Here is a 22050-nt window from a genome sequence, read left to right as displayed (position 1 = left end):
TATCCCAAGTAAATGGCCTAATGATTGTGAGTCAATGCCATGTAAAGACTCAATCGCACCAGGACACTTGCCTGTTGGTGCAGAATGCAAGGCTAACTCCTTGGTGATATGGGCTCACATATCTCTGAGCTCAGTTGGTTTGCCAGTTAAATAGGAATACTGTCCTTGCCCATCGAGTGCTCAGCCATATTGTGCAGGAGAAAAGGAGTTAATACGACACAAAGTACTCAGCTGAAATCTACACATTCAGGGGAAGTTACATGTCCTCATGGTGCCCAGAGTGTCATAATCTTTGATCTTCAGTGACTCACTTCATTTTCCTGTATGTTTCCTCTTACATAAAACCATGTGATCAGATGAGATGATCTCTAAAGTTCTTCCCTGCGCTGCCATTCTAGAAATCTGAAGCATTGTGACACTTCAGCTCCATGCTACACACTAACCAACATGGCAGCGGGCTTATGGCAATTAAAAAAGTGGCTCTTCTCAAGGCTGTGATAGTCCATGGTTTGATGATCAACCTGTGAAACCTCTGAGCCCTGGATCAATTACCCTCCAGAGGGATCCCAACACTCTTCTCATCACTTGGAGAACACCATCATTTCTGGTAAGTACCTACCCTAATACTTCTGCTTCTCTAACATTTTATAACTGGCAGTACCTTAAGCTAGAACATGTGCCATGTGATTAGATTTCCTGCCTTATGGATTCTGTGCCCCTTCAGCTTAAGAGAAGAGAGACAGTTTACCCAGGGGTGAGAGCAAAGCAATGCCGTCCGTGTGTCTGCTCGTGCGGGGCTCACTTCAGCTAGGCAAGAAAAACTGTCATTAAAACACGGCCTTTGAGGTTGCCTGGGTGGCTCAGTTGGTGAAGTATCTGCCTTCAGCTCGGGTCATGATCTCAGCATTCTGGGATCCAGCCCAGCCTAGGGCTCCCTGCTCGGCAGGGAGTCTGCTTCTCCCTCTCCCTCTGCTCCTCCCCCAGCTCGTGCTCTCTCTCTCTCATAAATAAATAATAATAATAAAAATAAAACAGAGCCTTTGTCCTTACCGTAGCTGTTTCAAAGAAACAGGGAAAAGAGATTTTTAACTGGGCCACACAAAGCTAAGATTCTAGCCCCAGTGAGCTGGGGGAGGGGAGGAAGAGATAATTACTCTAGCTCTTTATAAAGGTAATGTGCAAACTTCAGCACCTTACATTCCAACAGTGGCTGTAGTTCACATGGTAACACTCGATACAAGAGAAAACATCTCTCTTCCTAGGATCTTGGTGGGGGTTCGTGGACATGGCTAGTACATACTTTACAAGAAAGACCGTCAGTTTTGTGCTGCTTCTGGTTCAAGCCCTTGTTCTGGCTCTATAATTAATATGTGAGGGATTCTGGGCAATCACTTATGAGAGTCTCTATTTCTCTATTTGCCCATATGTATAAAATGGGCATGACAATGCCTTACACAGGGTTATAGTGAGGAACAAATGAGATCCTGGGAGAGATAGCTTATGTTCTCTTCATCTCTTCATATGTATGTGCTCTTTTCGATACTAAACTATAAGCACTTGGAAAACACGGAGATTACTTTAAGCTTCTTTATTTTATCTTTCCATAGCAAAGTAACCACTTATGATTATAAGTCTTTTCTGGTTACTCTTTGACTCATGAATAGAGTTCAAATTCCTCTGCCAGGCTAACTGACATCCTGAAACACACGCGCCACAGCAGACCCCATCATAAAGGACCCTCTATGTGTGACGCTGGCCACGTAGTTCTCTCTACCCTGAAAAGCCGTTCTCTGTTGCCCTTGCATGCCTGGTTTCCATCTGGCGAAAGTCAACTCTAATGCCACCTCCTTCCTAAAGCCTCACAATGCCATTTATCCCTCTGTCTGCTGGGCTCCCACAATATTCGTTCTGCATATCCTACAGGACTTAGCGCGGCCTGCCTTATGGTGTAGTTACTTGTTACCATTCTCCCTCCTGGACTGTAAATCTTTTGAGGGGATCCCTTACAACATTTAGCACCTGCACTGACTATGATGATAAAAAAAAAAAATTGTAGTGGCATTTCAGAAATTGTAAAGCACTGTTTGAAAGCAAAGCATTTTTGTTCTTTTGATCGCGGGCTTCCCCCAGTGCACAGACCTTAGTTTGGAAGTGCTCCATGCGGGCCTTCTGCTCTTCCTTTAGCCACCCTAACATGGCTGTTCCAAAACCTGCTGCCTCTGGAACACTCCCCCAACCCCCTCCCCCAGGTCCATCAGACATGTCCAGCCCCCCGGCACAAGGCTCTAGGCTAGCCTCCCAAGAATTTAGCCCCAAAAGAATTTAGCCCTTGACACCCACTACCAGTGATGCTGGGGAGAGTCAACTCCCTCCCCCTTCAAGTATGTGTGCAAGTTTTGCTACTAGCTTGGAAATTTACTCATCATTTATTACATTTTAGGTAGATTCTTCACAGTGGGCCTGACCGTAGAGTGTGGAAATTGTCTTTGTTACTAAGTCCAGGTTTTACTGTAGAATTTGAGGTTCAATTTGAGAATTAAAGTGTCTTAAAATTGATGTAGCCCTATCACCTCCCTTTATGAGTAAGGAAACTGAAAACTAGAAAGGTCACCCAGCTAGTTAATGATAGAGCAAGGACTGAAATGTACACCTCAGACTCGTCAGTTCAGCTCAGTTTCCCCAAGACCATATCCCTTTTACTAGTAATGTTCTAGTAGATACATTTGAGTGCACATGAGGACAAAGGGGAAGCTGAACAATGGGTAAGCAAGCAAATCATCTGCAAAAAGTGAAGGTGACTCTCTCAATGCTGGGAACTATTTCTAGCTAATCTACTACTATATTCTCAAGACCTAAGTTCCAGGGAAGCCTGAGTGGAGGAGATTTTCAGACTCCCAGTAAGTGGCTATTGTCCTTGAGGGCTTGAACCCACGTGGCAGGGACCTTCATGGCTGCTCCTGGCAGAAGCTGCAAACCACACTGGACAACCGCTGACAACCGTCAGCCACCCATATGATAATAAATCAACATGGATATTATTTTTAAACCACTGGGCTCTTGCTATGCTTCTTTTTACTAACCTGCTTTTGATCTTGCCGCCCTTCATCTACAGGATTCTCCCTCTCCTGTGGGCTTAGTCAAAGGATAATCAGTTTTTAAAGACTCAACCCAAGTCCATCTTGTCTCATAAACATTCATTCATTCATTCATTCATTCGAGAGACACTTTTTGAGCAACTACTAGTTGCCAGGTCCCATTCTAGATGTAGGAATGAAGCTTATACTCGAGTGGGGAGAAGGGAGATAGAAAAACAGAAAACTGTATACACATCTATATATGTGTTATACTTACACACACACACACACACACACATACGTATGTCTGATATATACATACGCATGTGTACTTCCATACAAGCACATGTAGTGTGTGTGTATGCATATATATATTAATTAATCGGTGGACATTAATTATTAAGACAAAAATAAAACAACCATGAAGACAAAGTTTAAAAATGGGAGGCTTTGACTGACACAGGCTGGTCTGGGATCCCCTTTCTGAGGAAGTGACACGCAAGCAGAGACCTAACTGAAATGGACACTTGTCCTAACAAGTAGTACATGTAGAGTCAGGTCCCTAGTTCTCAATTCTCCTACTGTACTTTTTTTTTTTTTTTTTTTTTAAACCTCTTTATTATCTTCATTTATTTTCCTAATTCTGACTTTTTCCTAGCAATGTGGGTCAATTGGAAATATTACTAAGGCGTTCCTATTCAGGAACTTGTCTCTTCTGACATTTTAATTAATTTATTTTTTAATTATTTTTTTATTATATTATGTTAGTCACCATACATGTGTACTTTATTTTTATTCAATAAATATTTACCAAGCACTAACTCCATGTAAGATTTTTTTAAAGATTTTATTTATTTATTTATTTGGAAGAGAGACTGAGTACAGGTGGAGAAGCAGAGGGAGACGAGCAAGCAAACTCCACGCTGAGCGCAAAGCCGGATACAGGCAGGGCTCGATCCCACAATCCTGAAATCATGACCTGAGCCGAAATCAAGAGTTGGACCTTAACCGATGGAGCCACCCGGGCGCCCCTCCATGTGAGATTCTGTGGGCTAGATGATGGGTACACAGTGGGGAAGGAAGTGGGTGTGGCTCTGCCCATGTGGAGCTCATGGTCTAGTGCCGGGACAGGTGTCATTTGACACGTGGACACAATAGCGGTGCTGGGACCAGTTATGGTGCCTCTGCTGCTTTTTTCTCTCTGACAAAATCCAAAGTGTGGCTGGCAGGTAGCAGGCCCTAGGGGAAGAGGCCGCTGATAGCTGTCATAATCTCAGTTAATTGATCCAGGAAGAGTGAAGTTTCCACTAAGATGGCAATGAGGCCATCTGTGGGGTGCAGCTCAGACATCAACTTGGGTTTAAAGCTGATAGCTGGAATACAAACTCTCACACCCCCCTGCCATGTTCTTGTGGTCAGATATTTCTGGATACGCCATTTTGTTCATTCTAACAATTCTGTGGATTACATAAAGTTGAGCAAAATGGCCAGAATGGGCGATGTTCAGTTGCAAAGAACATTTGAGGCTACTTGGTGCAACCTGGGTTCCTTTCCTCTGCATTTCCGAGCACTGGCCAGTCATCCGTGCTTCAACAACGCCAATAACAAAGCGCCCATGGCGCTCACAGCAATCTCTTCCCTTTCTTGGCAGCCCAGTGGCTTGTTAGCGGTCAGGCAGGATCAATTCCATTTCTCCTGACTCCCAGTCCAGTGCTCTTTGCACTGGGACCCTCTCACAGCAGGATTTACGTCAGGCCAAGGCTGAGGAGGCCATGCGTGGAGAAGCCCTGGCCCAGGAGGGAAGCTGAGCTCCAGAGCACTCCAGGTAAGCCTGAGCCCTGCTTCCTCAGGCGGAGGCTCTCCCTCCCTGGTGGTGGTGAACCCTGCCCACAAGTGCGTGCCCCTGAGAAACACAACCAGAGCACCAGGACAAGATCCCAGGGCAAACACACATTATGCAGAGGTACGGGCTGTCCCGTGGATTATTATTTTGAAATAGATGGTGTGTGGGGGTTCATTTAATCAAATTCTGACAACTGTTTATGGAGAGGAAAGTATGGATGGCTCGGCAGCACCGGGAAGGATTTTTGGCTTTCAAACGTCCCCTCTACTTCACTAAGCTCGCCAAAAAGACAAGCCGAGGGCAGCGTGCTCCAGGCAGGCCATGGCGAACAAGTCCATGTAAGGACACGTGCGCTCCATGAGGCTCTCTGGGCAAGACGCGAGCCCACAGCAGCAAGGGCAAGCACGTTCAGGACGGCCTCCCCTCTCCGACTTCCTTCTCCACACCTGGCTCCCAAGAGTCCCAAAAGTCACCCCGACGCTGCAGTCAACCCTTGGGAGCGTGGCACCCCAGAGTCCTGCTGCACACGGGCTATGAGTGCAGACAGAGAGAGCAAGGACAGCAGGGCACCCCCCAGCCTCCATGTAGGAGGTGGACCCCAGCAGCCTGGGGAACAAGCAGGAGAGGGTGCGGAGTGTGCTGGGGGACTCTGAAATCCCTGAAGCTAGGAGTCAGAGCCCCAGCCCTCCTGCTGGGAGTGGCTGGGGAGAAGTCAAAGCCTTGAACCCCTTGCACTTACTCATGGTTGGGGGAAGGGGACAGAGGATAACTCACTCATTAACTGGGATTATAGAACCAGAGAGTTAGGCATTTTAAATATCACCTTACCACCATGCTTTAAAAAAAAAACAAAACAAAAAAAACAAAAAAAACTTTTTTTTTTTTTTTCAGTTTTGTAATCTTTGATTTATATGAAATCCCAGCTGGAACATAAACAAATAAAGCAGATAAGGCCTGAGCCTTATCAGAGGGATCAGAGGGCTGGAAATACTCCCCATTATCCTGCACTAAACCATCTCTCCCCAGGCAACGGCCCTGAAGTGGACCCTACAGGCCCCTTGGAGAGCACCCTTCAAAACCACCGAATCAGTTAATCATCCTTCATTTTACAAAGAAGGAAACTGAGGCCTAGAGAGAAAGGGCAGGTGCAAAGCCACCCTGCCAGCTCAACTGGCTTACAGGCACCTTGGCTCAACCTCTTTCTACCCCACACAGCATCCTGAGGAGGGTGTCCTTCCCCTGACGTTCACTCAGAGGGACATTCAGGAGGTTCTCTGGAGAATGGGGCTACCTCCAAGCCATTACATCTATTAGTTTCTTCCTTTGATGGGGTTCCCTAGAGTCAATTAACAGAGCATGGTGTAGTCAATGAGTTGGCAAGTTGGCCAGTAGTCATGTGTTGATGAGGTCTGGGAATGAGGAAAGCAGCTCATTCGGCAAGTAAGTGTCACTGGACCCAGGGTGGTCTACAATTTCTGTAACAGTTTTCACCCATAATTTCTCATGCCTCCCAACACCCCTGTAAAGTTCAAAAAGGAAGGAATTCTCAGTCCCATTTTATACTTGACAAAAAGTACAGCATAAAGGGCTCAAACAACTTCTCTGAGATGGAGAGAAGTCATAGCAATGTTGAGAGCTAAATATAGATTTCCTGACATAGTTTAGGACTCATTCAACCTCATTATACTGCTTGCTCTGAAAATATGCTCTCTACATCTGGGCTGTTTCTTAGACACTTTATCCCACATTCCCCAAATAGGGAAACACCAATTCATACTTCATGTGCAGACATGAGGTGGCATCTCAGTATCAGATTCCCCTGTGACCTGGATTGGAACCATATTTACAAAAATTATGTTTAGGAAATTTGAGGGTTTGAGAGGAACTTAATAAATATTTGTGGGATGAAAAAAGAGAGAGAGAGAAATGGGGGGAAGAGAGAGAGAGTGAGAGAGAGATGGAAGGAAGGAAAGAACCATCTGGGGGCAGTAGGCAGTGGATTTTTCTCTATGAGAAAACTCTGAGGAATGTTTCGTTGTGGAACCAGGATTCCTGGTCACACAAACTTCAGTCAGTCAGGAAATGGGAAATCAGAAAAAGGACAGGTGTTTGTTTGGACTGAGAACAGCACTGATGGGATGACTGGAAAGGGAAAGAGTGTGCTGAGGGGAAACTTCTTGGAGTTGTCTAGTAGGCTGGGATCCTAACTCCTAGGCCCTAGTAGGGTGATAGGGGATGAGTGTCTGGTCTCCCTGACCCATTTTCTTATCTGTAAAATGAGGATCACAACAGCTACCTTGTGGGCTTCTCACAAGGACAGAGGAAATGAGAGGAGTGAAGTGCCTTGCCCAGGGCGCTCAGTAAGTGGAGTAGGTGCATGAGTAGGACTCTTTCCCAGCCTCCCTTCCCCTAATCTAACCACATTACACTTAAGTAAAACCCAGCTCTGGTATCTGCCTGAAGCTTGCGCTTGATTCTTGTTGAACCCCGTCTTATCTCAAATAGCTAGCACCTGACTGATACAATTAGTCAATACTGAACATTTGAGCCCTCTGATGGTGAATTTTATGGGTCAGCATGACTGGGCTAAGGAATGCCCAGGGAGCTGGTGAACCATTATTTCTGGGTGTGAATGTGAGCAGATTTCTAGATGAGACTAGCATTTGAATCTGTAGACTAAGACTTGCCCTCACCAACATAAATAGGCCTCATTCAGTCTGTTGAGGGCCCCACTGTAACACAAAGGCAGGGGAAGAGTGGATTTGCTCTCTGCTTGACCTAGAACATCCATCTTCTCCTGCCTTCAGACACTGGAACTCCTTGTTCTTATACCTTTGGACTTGGACTCAAACATACAACATTGGCTCCCCTGGTTCTTGGGCCTTGGGTTTGGATTGGAACCCCCTGCCACCAGCTTTCCACCAGCCTCCACAATCATTGAGGTAACTCCACAGAATACATCTCCTTCTGTATATTGATTCATATCTCATTGGTTCTGTTTCTTTGGAGAACCCTAACACAAGCCCTTAATAATTTACCATTATATTTATGGGTTTATATCTTCTTTTCTTCCAAACAATGCTCTGACCCCTTGGTCTAGGGTCACGCTCGCTCTTAAATTCCCACGGTGTTTAGCATGGGCTGGGCACACTATTAAGTACCTGTGTATACTTATTAAATGACTCACTGCTTAGTTGAATGTCTTGTACCCTCCACTTGATACTGTCCTTTTAACTGGAAAAAAAAAAGTGGTTTTATAATGCTTCTCTGAGTCACCAAATGAAACCCCACACATCCTTTGGGGACTAGTCCTTGAGTATATTTTTGAAATCGAGAGAACTGCTTGGACAGCAGTCATCTGGTGCATAATGGAGCGAGGGAAGAAACAGTGGGCAAATGTTTCCTACATGCTCCTTTGAGGATGCCCCATTATATCAGGAATCTCTGGCTGCCAACTTAGGGACACAGTAGACGATATTTCCTCAACATATTATTTCCACAATTATATTCAAATCAATTGAATGCACACATTTACAATGCTGTAATGATATCAGTCACAATCTGAGCCATTTACTTAGTAAACTTTAATATTTTTTTAATGGACTCCTTCGCTGTCTATGATGCATGAAGGAATTAAAATAGGCCTTGATTTCAAAAATCAGAGCTCATTCCATGAGCCAGGTGCTAAGGCATCGATTATCAGAATGTGATCCTGGGTAGTCTTGGCATAACAGTGCTTGGAGAAAGCTTATTGTCGAGATCACTAGATTGGGAATTGAAGCCCAGTTTCAAGTCCTGTTTCTGTCGCTAAATTACTCTGTGTGTAACATGAAGGGATTAGTCACGATGACATTTTAGGCTCCTTCCAGATTTAATGTTCTAAAAACAAAACGAAACAAATAAAAAAAACCTTAACCCAGTCCCAAACCTGGTCTAAACGGTAACATCTGATGGCATCCCATTCTTATCTGTCCCTATCACTCCTATCACCATTTGATTACACAGATTCTTAGGAAAACATCTCTCTCCTTCTGTTTGAATCTAGAAGGTGATAGTCCACTCAAAGAGCAAAGACAGTGCCAAATCCATTCATTTACTGCCAAACTTTCCCTGCCATATAGAGAAACTGTGACCTTGATCCTGCCCAGGAAAAACAAACTAAATCAAACGAGAAATCAAACTTCAAACCTGAGTGTTGAAATGGCAAAACAAAATATAATGCATGATCTCCCTAGTCACTCAAGTGTACGCTGTGTTGCTAAGAACAGAATATTTCCTAGAGGGCAGGGCCTTGCTCCATATTAAGTTCTGTCCTAGGCTAGGGTGTTCATAATCAACAGCTAATAGTGATGGTCAAGTTCTGAATGACAAATACTCTCACCCCAGGTAACTCATGATACTGCAATTTTCTTTGAACTGACATCTGTGCAAAGCCTTTATAAGTAGCCAAAGGAAACCACACACAAAGATCATAAAACAAAGGCATGTCTTGGGCTGGGCTAGGGGCGATGAGGATAGCCTCTGCAGCTCCAGACACTCTGCTGCCAGCCTAGAGTCCGTCCCCCATCTAAGGACAAAAGCTACAGACACCATAAGGCCACATCTGGGAACCCGTCCTGAGCCCGCTATTGTTTGATTAAGTTCACCAGAATGGCATGCAAGTTCCCTATTGCAAAAGGCTGAGAAAGGAGTAGAGGGAGGATGGAAACAGAAAACAAACCAATGCAACCAATCCTCCTTAGTAACTAAAAATAGAATGGGTCCAGCCATAGTATTGTGTCACCCTGACCTTCACGCGGCCAGCTGCGGTCACCGTGGGCCACTCAAAGATGTCTGTGAGAGCACACTGGAAACAACATTCAGTTCTGGGTTGACCATGGCGGAGACACACATTCTCCTTACTGCTTCAGTGGCACGGCAAGGCTCTAATTTGAATGGGTAGGGGCAGCCAGAGTGAACTCATGGTCCAGTCCTTCCCTTGCTGGAGTGCAGGAAAACCACTTTCCTTCCTGCTCTAGCCCTTTCCAAGAGCATTCCTCTCTGTTCTCCAGGCCCTTCCTTCACTGTGTGTTCTGGCCACGCACACCACCCTTCAGTCCTGCCCTACCTCCACCCGTGGTCTTCCATGAAGCTGATACTACAGACGCCATCCACTTCTCTCCTTTCTCAGGACACCCACAGTGCCAATGGTTTGAATTAGGAAGTTTACGCTTGAATCTAACCATGAGAGAGCCTTGAGGGAAGGAGCCCCAAGAAGCTCAAGACACGAGCCTTGAGACTTGCCTATAAATCTGTGCCTCCCCCATAGTGTCTGTCCCAGTCCCTGGCATGTAATTAGGCAACGGTGAATATTGGTACAATGTCTACTAGAGAAAAGACATGGGAAGCTGAACAGTATACATCAGGCCCTTTATGATGAGGAATTCCACTGCAGAGCTCAGAGGCTCCTAGTAAGGGCTGGGTGTGCTGGGAGAATTCAGACAGGGCCTTGCTCCATATATCTCCCTGCGGGAGAGCATTACTGCCTAACGGTGGGAGGCCCAGGTGGGTGGCATCATTTCTACCCCTTTGATGAGACCCTGTTTTCAACTTCTCCAAATTAAACAATGCAATTTCTTTGCCTTAGCATTGGGGAGATAAAGCTCTTTGTTTTGGAACCCACTCATAGTAAGAGAAAGGGGATGAGGGGGAAGCTAGCTTTCAGGAAGGAGCCATTGTCAGCCTGAATGAAGGGCTCCTGATTTGTTAAGGATCAAAACAAAACTCGCAGGTGCTCTGAAAACAGTTGGCTGGCAGGCAGCAGACGCAGCTTCCAGGTTCTAACCCGGATTCTATGGAGAGTCTTCGAAAGTCACTTAATTTCCTCATTGGAGAACATCATTTGTAGGGCGAAAGGGCAGTGCAATGGCTCTCTCAAGGCCCTTCAGCTCTCAATTCTCTGCCTGCTCTACACTCCAAGACAGGTCCCACTTGGGGTGTTTGTGGTATTTCAGTGACCGTAACCACAGTGAGCTACAGATAACGGGGGCGATCATGGTGAACCAAAATGCCTCTTGGCACAGATACAGTTTCCCTCACCCTCACCTCAAATTCGGGGCCAGGCCCAATGGTGTTTTGATTTTACAGAAACTCTCTCACTTTTCCTCTCTTTTCAAAAGCAATCACACCTTCAGATAGCCGGTGTTACAAAGCAGTAATGCGGGTACACACGCAGGGATGTGGGGGAGACCCAAGGGCCATAGCAATACCCAGGGTACTCCAGGCATCACCCTCCCCATCACTTCAAAGCCTTGCAAATGCCAACCATGCAGAGCGGGTGGGGAGGGGGAGAAGGGTGGGGAGGGGGAGAAGGGTGGGGGGCAACCCCGAGGCCTGTAAACTGAAAATGCACAGGAGTCAGTGGCTAGAATTCCCTGTGAAGAGGCACTAGATGGGATCTAAAAGGAGAAATAACCCCTTCTGGCTGCTGACAACATCAAATCAAACCAGAAGCTCTTGTATGTACTTAGAGAACAAAACAAACAAAAACCCTGCCGGTTTGCAGGCAGCCGGGGCAAGAGATTGCATTTCCCCTGGGAGGAGAAGGGTTGCCAAGGACAGGAAGGCTTCATTGTCACAGGTACCTCCGACACTGACCTTGGCAGGACACCTACCTGCCTCACGGATATATGGGCATGGCACTTTAGCAAACACGGGGCAGAATTTTAATCCAGTTCAGTTTACTTAGGGGGAAATCGGTCAATAGGTATATACTCTGCGTCGTCCTGGAACAAGCTCCCTTCATCTTCTTGACTCCATCAAAGACACAAAGGTTTGGGAAAAGTGGGTTTGGCCCGAATGAAACAGCAAAGGGAGAAAAATTGCCCCAAGAGCAGCTCCCCTTCCCTGGCCCTCCCTTGCTCTCCTCACCCCATCACCGTCTCTTGAATCAGTCCTTCATGGTTAGGGTGACACTGAAGGGTGTCTTGTTACTACCAGACAGCGGTGGTGTTGACGGCGGATTACACCAGGAAGGCCACAGAATGAAGTCAGCGCATCCTGACTGAGAGCCACCTGCTCACCATAGGAAACGTTTTTGGAGAGGACGAGGCACTGTCTGGGCATTGTCCCCGATGCCGGCAACCCAGAAGGCAGGTGCATCGCTGCCTCCAGACCACCTCGTCCAGTGGTTATGAAATCAGTGCCAGTTCTTTATAAATACAACAGGAATTGAGAGAAGGGAGAGCATAGTGTGGTCTGGAGGGGACTTGGAACATATTTCCTTGGAGCCATGGGATTTAGAACCTTGAGCGTCTTTTAATTTCTGAGAGCTGAAAGCTGATACTATGATCACCAGGTATAGATAAAGTGATAAAATTTCATTTGAACCAAAAGAGACAAGAGAAAGAAATGCCTGGCAAACTCTGACATAGTGTCTTTCAGATCGATCCTGGACTTGCCTCCTTTAAATCTCTGTAATTTTGACCATGCCTTAGTTTTGTCATCTGGAAGATGGGGATAATAATAACCGTGTTGACTTTATAGGGCTGTGGTTATAATTACACAGCATATTGCATACAAAGCACATAACATAATGTCCTACCTTCCACAAACTTAGCTAATGTAACTGTGATGCTGACATTAGTTACTCTAAATAGCAGGAAGAGGAAAGGAGAAGGAAGAGCTGTGGTTGGATTGCTCTTGGCTTCCAGTCACCCTGAGTCCAGCTCCAAAGCAGGAAGGCTACGCCACTCTGTCCCAAGTTCAAAAGGGCAGCCTGCATGAGAAAACCTCACAGCCTTGGGCCTTGACCAAGATGGTCTCCCTTGTGTCACTGCTCTGGGTTGCATTTGGAGTCTGCAATCGGAATGAAAGGCAGCCAAGCACACAGCCCTGGACTGGATCCTTGGATTCTGATCTATTCTAGTAACGGGTTTTGCCCCCCTGAAGTGGGGTGGAGTCTGCAGGAGCAGGGAACTGCTCTCCACTCAGGCCCGCTCTCCAGATACCAACCTCTCAAGAGACAGACCCATTTGTGGTCTAATTCTCTACGTGCCGCCACCAGCCAAAGAAGGTCTCCACTGCTCCTTATTTTTTCTTCGCTCCAATTGCTCCTCCCTTCTCTCTTCTCTGACAGTAACCCTATCCCACCTTTAGGTAGGTGAGGCCATTTCCCTGTACGGACTCAGAATTTTGTGATTCTAACAGAGGGAGCCGGCAGCACCCTGGCTCCTGAGTAAACCAGCAGGGCACCATTGCTTCCAGTGAGTCTAGAAGCAGGGCAGCGATCATGCCAGTCACGACTGAACCATGCGAGCACAAAAAAGAAGGGCAAAAGCAGAGGTCTTTTCTGAAAATGATGATTAAAATTAGTTTAGTATTTCTTTTTAACTAGTTTAGTATTTTTAACATTTAAAGCAAGTTCACGTCCTTTAGGGCTGCACAAGAACTCCACAGCACACAGGTCATCGATCTTTTTAAACAGATGAGAAAATGAGGCCTAAAAGACCTAGGGCAGTACTCTCCCCCGCGCTTTTTTTTTTCCCCCCAGAAATTGACAAGCTGATCCTAAAATTCCTGTGGGAATGTCAGGCACCGAGAATAGCTAAAGCAATCTTGAAAAACAACAAAGTTGGAAGTCTCATACTTCCTGATTTCAAAATTTACTACAAACTACAGAAATCAAGAAGCATGGTATTGACCTACAGACAGACACACAGATCAATAGAATAGAATTGATTGTCCAGAAATAAACGCTTACATGTATTGCCTATTGACTTTAGATAAACGTGCTAAGGTAATACAACAGGGAAGAAAATTCTTTCCAGTGAATGGTGCTGGGACAACTGTATACATCACCTATGCAGGAGGAGGAGGAGGAGTAGAATCCCTGTTTCACACCATATACAAAAGTTACCTCAAAACGGACCACAGACCTACATGTAATAGCAAAACTGTAAAACTCCTGAAAACATAAGAGTCCATTTTCCTGATCTGTGGTTAGGCAAAGCCATCTTAGGTACAGCCACAAAATACAAGCAACAAGAAAAAAAGGAAATACATTGGTTTTGTCAAAATTAAAAACTTTTGTGCTTCAAAGGTGACCATCAAGAAAATAAAAGGATAACCCACAGAATGAGAGAAAATATTTGCAACTCATAGATCTGATGAGGAACTTGTATTTCAGGATGTTTCCTACAAAATATTAAGACATGTAACTGAATTTAAAAATGCGTGAAAAATTGAATAGGCATTCTTCCCCCCAAAATACATAGGTAGCCAATAGCAAATGAAAAGATGCTCAACTCTCTCTCTAATAAATAAATCTTTAAAAAAATGGGGCACCTGGGTGGCTCAGTCAGCTAAGTGTCCAACTTCGGCTCAGGTCATGATCTTGGGGTCCAGGGACCAGCCCCACGTGCACTGGGCTCTGCGCTCAGCGGGGAGTCTGCTTGAGGATTCTCTCTCTGCCCCTCCCCCATTCGCATGCTGTTTCTCTCTTTCAAATAAATAGGTCAACCTTAAAAAAAAGATGCTTAACATCATTAGCAATTAGGAAAAAACACATCAAAATCACAGTGAGATGCCACATCGTATCTGTTCCGGTGTCTATGAGTAAAGAAGATGAACAAGAACAAATGTTGGTAAGGACGTGGAGATATGGAAATCCTCACACGTTACTAGCACTGTACCTGCCTTAGAAGACAATCTGGGACTTTCTCAAAAAGCTAAACATAGTTACTTTATGCCCTAGCAATTCCACTCCAAGGTCTATATCCAAGAGAACTGAAAACACAGGTTCACATAAAACTTACACGTAACTGCTCACAGCAGCATTTTTAATGAAAGCCAAAAGTGAGAGCAACCCAAATGTCCATCAGCTGATGAATGAATAAAATGTGGTGTAACCTTATCATGGAATATTTTTTAGTCATAAAAAATAATGAAATACTGATACATACTACAGCACAAATAAACCTTGAAAACATTATGCTAAGTGAAAGAAACCAGACACAAAAGGCCACGTACTGGGTGCTTCCGTTCATGCGAATTGTCCAGAACAGGCCTATGTAGAAACAGAAAGTAGGTTAGTAGTTGCTAGGGACTGGAGACAGTAGAGAAGGAAGAGTAATGGCTTATGGATAGAGGATTTTTGGCGGGGGGTGGAAATTATGAAGATGTACTGGAATTAGATAGTGGTGCTGACTGCATCAATCTGCAAATATACTAACAATCACTGAATCGTACACTTCAAAAGGGTGAATGTTATGGTGTGTAATTATACTTCATTAAATCTGTTATTAAAAGCAAAATAAGAACTTAAGAGAATTACCAGGGTCACAGAATCATTGACCCAACAACCCAAATAGGATTAGAATAGTCTAGTCGCTTAAATTAATTTATATTCCCATTTTCATATTCTTCTTTTGTGTCTTTTCGTGTTTCCTATCTTGTTAAGTTTAATCTATCTTTGAAGCCATTTAAAATCAAGTCTAGAAAAAAGAGAGCTATGAATAAACATATAAAACTAATCTAGCCAAATTTTGGTTCCTGACACAACTCGGGACACTTCTTATACTGCATTTCTTCGTTCTTCTAAAAAAAGAAAAGGAGGCCACTTCTTTCTGTGCTCTGGCCATCTCTCTTGATGAAAGGGAGATCTGAAGAGCAGTTTGCTTAAAACTTTATCTTTGTGGAAGTATTTTCTCCCTTCAAATCTCACCTGGTGAACTAACTGTAAAAAAGTTGCCAGGAACGTGAAGAACACTAAGGAAACAGAGTGGATGCTAGTCACTTCAGCTGTTGCTGAGGCCTTCGCCAGAAGAGGGAGAAGGTGGCCCCGAGCCGCTTCCCTGCAGCCTTCTCCAGAGTCCAATTCTGGTGTTTCAGCCTCCTCTTAAATAAGTCCTAAGACTCACAAGTGATCTCTAGACTCAGCTGGAAAGACAGAGACCGCCAGCGTCTCCGGGAATCTTGGCGCTAGTGACCCCATCGACACAAAGCCTGGATGTTTCCGAAGTAGGATTCAGAGGTTTCATCATACAGTGACTGACCTCTCTGGACCGCAGGATCGCTGCAAGGGCACGTGGAGAGGAAAGGGCGGCCAGGTGCTCATTCCGCCCCTGGGCTGTGAGCTCTGACGCTGAGGCAGCACAGCTCCACGTCTGCAGAGATCAAACGCTAAACTGCAGCCCATGGTAGCACCAGCTTGGAGGGAAGGGGTTGCAAAGAGTTTTCCAAAAGCATCTTCCCATTCTGAGAAACTCCCCTGTCACATCTCCAGGTCAGTTCATTTCTGGGTGACTTCTCCTGAGTACTAGAACCTAGGGCAACATAGCACCTCTGAAAAGCCTGATCGGGGAGGATGCGCCCTTGAATCAGAGCTGCAGGGACCCCAGCGAGTGGAAGCTGAACGCTGTGAATGCTGTGTCTCACGGACGCATCTCTGCTGCATCAAGGCTGCAGTGCTCTTGGTGTTAGAGGTATTAGAGCCTTCGTGCCTTTGGTATTAGAGCCTTTACTTGTCAGAGACCTCTCTCAGGACCCAGCATGGAAATCTGGGTCCTGGTTATTAATTAACTAATTACTTCCATCCATACATATTTACTGAATGTCTCAGATGTTATAGGCAATGTGACGGGACCTGGGGATACATATTTCTTAGCCTCCTAAATTCTATAAGAGTGAACATTTGAGCTTCTGGAACTGGAGCTTCTGGAACCCTCCTCTTCTATTAGAGCTTCAGCAAACAAGAACGTGTTCCTACACTTCTCCTGCCCAGGACAAAGATCTCTAATTTCACTCATCCTTTCCTCTAGATATGCTTCTTGGACTCCTACCATCTTGGCTTGTCCTCTTTTGTTCCAGCACTGGTTTTTCAATATTCCCTTTAAATGTGGTACCTGGCCACTGCTGGAACTGTGTACTTTCCCAAAACTATTGGCTCTCTTACCACAGACTCTGATACTTCTGTTCATGGGGCTTACGTTTTCCTTTTACCCTTTTCATTTTGAAGTCACCTAAAACAGCATCAGAGATTGCTAGCTCTTCATAAAAAAAAAAAAAAATTCCTCTCTTTCTTGGGCATGCTGTTAGATTATATCTTCCAGACTCCCTTTAGTTAGATGGCCCCCAGAATGAATTCTAGCAAGTGGCATATGAGCAGAAGAGATGTGTGCCATTTCTCAAACAAATATTTGGAGAAATGGATACCCTCTGCCATGTTCCTTTTTCTTGTTTTTCTAATTTGATTCAAAGAGATAAGACCTTGGCAGATGGCAGAGCCACAAGATGGGAGGAGCTTGGGGCCCTGAATCACTACATGGAGACGTACTAATCACTGACCAGAAAATTTGGCCGTGAACTGTCACATATTTGTTAAGTCCGTCCAGCCTACCCTAACTAATATAAATAACCAGGTCTTCTTCCAGATTAACTGTCATCAAGTCAGACCCATTCCAGCCTGTGTCTGTGTGCTTAGCTAATTTCAGATAATTATAGGATTTTGCATTGCTAAGACTGTGCAAATGGCCTTAAATTTTGAGAGGATTTTTTTTTTTTGTTATATAAGCTTCATTTATAATGCAACTTAGCATCTTTCAACATGAGAAAAATGCTCAAAGGAGGGCATTTAAACCAACAGTGTTACACCTGCAAGAGCTGGGTATTCAAGGCAAAATGAATAAAGGCTACAAATGCCTAGACCAGAAGAGATGAGCACTGACCCCCAGGCATGGAGCGACAGGTAGATTTGTGTTTGTGTTTTGTGTACACATGTTGTCAGAAGTCCAGAAATCTTATGCATAAACGAAAAAGTAGTCCACAGAGGGGCCATTCATTTCACCCTTATCATTCAAAAAGAGGTGGTGTCATAGATTTTGTAGCACAGACCCACACTAAACCTGGTCTCTAAAGTAATTATATTTCCTGTTTGTAAGATTCAATTCTGCTAATTCATTCATCCATCCATTCATCCATTCAGCAAATATGTATGGATAGCCCGCTGTAGACTCAGCACTGTAGCAGGTTTTATGCAGGATAATAAGAATTAGAAGATACGGCTCCTGGCCCAACAGACCTTATAATTCAATGTGGAGGCAAGCTATATATAAGGAAAAATAAATGAAATGTCGAGGATTAAATAACAACTTCAGACCATCAAACGAGCAGCACGGGTATTAAGTGTCAAAGAGTTTTCAGAAAGGAGATTGATAAATCAATTCAATTTAAGTAATATGGTATTCATTGAGCACCTACCATGTGACATTAGATGAATTTGATCTGATGGTTGTTTTAAGATTTTAATTTTAATACGCATTTATTTTGTGGCTAGTTTGTGTTAAGCACTGGGGACAAAGATGGTGTAGGAAGCTGATTGAAGAGAAAAAGAGAGTGAATGACAGGTGTTATGATGATAATGGCAATGGCATTTGTCCACTTCCAAAGCCTGGCCTATTTCATAAAGTCTTTGAGGGCAAGTGTTGCTCCTTACCTTTCTTTTGTTTCTCTCTTTCATCATCTGAGTCACCTCCCTAAAGTCCCCCTTGGGCTCCCTGTAGCTTGGTTTACAAGCTCTCTCCCAGGAAGGCTGGTAAGTGAAGGGGATCCGCACTGTCGGCAATATCAGATAGTGATGTATTTATACACCTTCTCCTTGACATCTAGGGGCGACCAAAGGAAGATAAAATCCTCTGGTCTCCTTGAGTGAGACAGCAGGTGTATACATATCAGAAAGGCACTGCTCAGAGTAGGAGGGAAACAAAATCCTCATCGTGCGCCTAAAACTCATTTTTCACATGGAAATAATGGTTACAATGGAAATATCTGGTGTGAGTAAATGTTTAACTGATGTGGAATTTGTGTTCATGTCTTGCGTTGGGTAACGGTAACATGGTATGTACGGGACTTCCCTTGCTATTTGGAGATGCCTGCAGAAGTAGGTAGCAGTAAATGGTCAGGCTTTCTGGCATCTGTTTTTCAAATGGGTCATCAAATTTGGTAAATTTTGATGGTAAACAGTGTATGGATGTTCATCATATTCTTTCAAATTTTCTGTATTTTTCAACATTTTCACAGAAAAATGCTGGTTAGAAGATGCCTATTTACCATGTGTGATTTGGGGCAGCTCAAAGGCCATGTTGAAGGCTCCCCACCCACCCCCACCCAGCCCTAGTCCACTCTACCTCTGCCTCCACTTTCTTTGCCTCCAACCCAATTTAGCTGAAGGGTTTTATTCATATTAAAATGTTCACATGGGGGCGCCTGGGTAGCGCAGTCATTAAGCGTCTGCCTTTGGCTCAGGGCATGATCCTGGCGTTCCAGGATCAAGTCCCACATCGGGCTCCTCCGCTGGGAGCCGGCTTCTTCCTCTCCCACTCTCCTGCTGTGTTCCCTCTCTCGCTGGCTGTCTCTCTGTCACATAAATAAATAAAATCTTAAAAAAAAATAAAATAAAATGTTCACATGGCAAACAGTGTTAGCAATTAGTCAGACTCTATTATGTACAAACGAGTGCCTAATATACATGCTGGTTAGAGGTGATGGAAGGAAAGGACATGAGAGTTTACATGAGACTCCTGCGTGAGGGAGAGGGAGAGGGAAAGCAAGGAGGGGGCGGTAAGGGCAGAGCTCCAGAGCAGTGCTGCTCAGTAGAACTTTCTGCAGTGATGTAAATATTGTACATCTGCACTATCCAATGTGGTAGCCATTAGCCACATCTAACTACTGGGTACTTTAAACGTGTCTAGTGTGACTAAAGAACTGAACTACGGTTGATCCTTGAACAGCACAAGTTTTAACTGCATGGGTCCACTTATATACACTTTTTTCTTTCAATAAATACTGCACAGTGCTGTAAATGTATTTTTTCTTCTTTATGATTTTCTTAACATTTTCTTTTCTCTAGCTTACTTTATTGTAAGAATACAGCATATAATACACATAACATACAAAATATGTGTTAATTGTCTGTTTATATTATCGGTAAGGCTTCTGGTCACCAGTAGGCTATTAGTAGTTAAGTTTTGGGGGAGTCAAAGATTGTATGTGGATTTCTGACCACGTGGAGCCCCAGCACCCCTAACCCCCTGTTGTTCAAGGTCAACTGAAATGTTATTTAATTTTGATTAATTCAAATTTAAATAGCCACACGTGGCTAGAGGCTACCATAGTGAACTATGGAGCTCCAAAGGGACATGAGCCCATGAAAGGGACATGAGTCAGAATAACTAGGTTGTATAAGTGAGTTGGTAACCAGAGAATGAACATTTCCTAAGAGAATTAAAAAGATATGTTAAGATATATCATTGGTGGCGAAAGAATGAAAGAGGAAAAGTAGTGGTTCTTAATGGCCCATACTACTAGGAATGCTTGTCCCTGGATACTATTTCTAATTGGTCAAGTCACAATTATTGCAAAGCAGATCAGCCCAATGTCAAATCTCTCCATATTGTTTATACATACAGCATATATATGTAGTAAATGATGGGCTATTATGACAGGACAGGTGGATTCTAGGAGGGGGGATACATCAAAAGATGTACATCAAAGATCCTCAGGATCTACTGAGTCGGTCAAATGGGGCAAGGGGTCATGTCACCCACTTCTCTACCTTGCTTACCCCCATCTCTACCAAAAGCTTCCACCAAGAGGAAAAGGCTGCCTCCCACAACCATGAACCGAAGAGCTGCCCCTCCAGGGCACAGAAGTCACTCCCCTGCAGAAAGATGATGCTAGAAACACAAAGGATCAGGAAAAGACTCAATTCATGAGATAGGTCTGTTTGGCCTCAAAAGCTAGAATCTCCAAAGTCTATCTTCTGCTGACTTTATGTATTTATTTTTTTCAGCTTTTCAATGTCATCTCTCCTGCCTGAACAAAGGACAAGAAAGTCCAGTCTCATCCCAGAACAAACAGAATGGCACAAAACAGTTGATGTTGCACACTAATGCAGACCCAGGGATGAATCTTCATGCTGGGAGGGGTAAGATGGGAAGGAGGGAACCTAGCAAAATGAGAGGCAGCTAATTCCCCCAAAAGCAAGAGAATTAAACTAAAATAACATTATTAGCTTAAGTGACGAAGGAGAGTCTTCTCAGGGTGTCAGATTAAACAGTTTTGCTCAGTTTTATGTATTTAAGACCCATGTGCACTTTATGGCCTTTGTGGAGTTAAGTGGATTCATATGTTAAATTAAAACATGGGGGTAGAGGAGGGATTGTGATTGTTTCTAGTATTACTTGACAGAATACTAGGGGCCCTGGACTCACATTTGGGCAGACTGGCCTCAAATCCACACCCTTCCTCCCGGTACCGTCCAAATGCCTGGAGCAATCATTTCAATACCCACCCAATCTCCTACACTGGGTGGTTGTGGCAGCTCTTTGTAAGCAGGATTGAGAATTAAGCCTGAGTGCCCCAATCCAGTGGTTCTCCAACTTGAATGTGCTCAGAATCACCTGAAGGGTCAGTTACAACTCTCACAGTAGGCCTGAGTGGAACCTGAGGATGTACCTTTCTACCAAGTTCCTAGGTGATGCTGTGGCTGGTGGTCTGGGGCCCACTCTTTGAAAACAAATGCCTCATGGAGTTCACTGTAATACATCAATTGTTCTTCTATGCATCTAGAATGGTATTAGCTATGTATCATCTTTGGGAGAATGGAGAAAAATCAGTCACTCTAATCACTTTCTGTAAGACCTTAGTCTCTCAAGGATCCCAGGCTGGTGGCCAGGATCAATGGGAGGAACATCTGAGGTGCATAATGCAGCCTCAAGATACATGCCTTCGTACCAATCCACAATCTCTTGCTGGAGTCTTCTTACGTTTGCTCTTTGCTTTACATTTGGACTGCTGAATTTCTTTGTTTTAGGAGAAGTGGCTTTCAAACATGAGCCATGCATCAAAATCATCTGCGAGGCTTGTTAAACGCAGATTGCTGGATTGCTGGGACCCATTCCCACGTACAGCAACTGGGGTAAGACCCAAGAGGAGGCAATTCTAACAGGTGGGAGCGATGCTGCGTATCCTGGGACCATACTCTGAAACGACTGGTCTGTTTGTCTCAGCTTTCTCTGTCTTCTACGTCCCTAGCCTCTCTAGTCCGGAGGTCAGCAAATTATGACCATCTGTTTTACTAAATAAAGTCTTATTGCA

General features: G+C 44.4%; 1 protein-coding gene and 1 long non-coding RNA gene across 2 annotated transcripts in view; one reads left to right on the top strand and one right to left on the bottom strand.

Moving 5' to 3' along the window:
• Window positions 1-22050, bottom strand: part of SETBP1 (SET binding protein 1) — a 373273-nt gene that overhangs the window by 137217 nt on the left and 214006 nt on the right.
• LOC117796134 lies at window positions 484-21883 on the top strand. The gene is made up of 3 exons (XR_004620520.1): window positions 484-607; window positions 20744-20878; window positions 21767-21883. It is a non-coding gene; the product is annotated as an uncharacterized LOC117796134 (long non-coding RNA).

Source organism: Ailuropoda melanoleuca, chromosome 14 (assembly GCF_002007445.2).
Source record: "Ailuropoda melanoleuca isolate Jingjing chromosome 14, ASM200744v2, whole genome shotgun sequence".
NCBI lineage: Eukaryota > Metazoa > Chordata > Mammalia > Carnivora > Ursidae > Ailuropoda > Ailuropoda melanoleuca.
The sequence above is the reverse complement of the archived record's forward strand: the minus strand, read 5'-3'. Positions and strand labels throughout refer to the sequence as shown.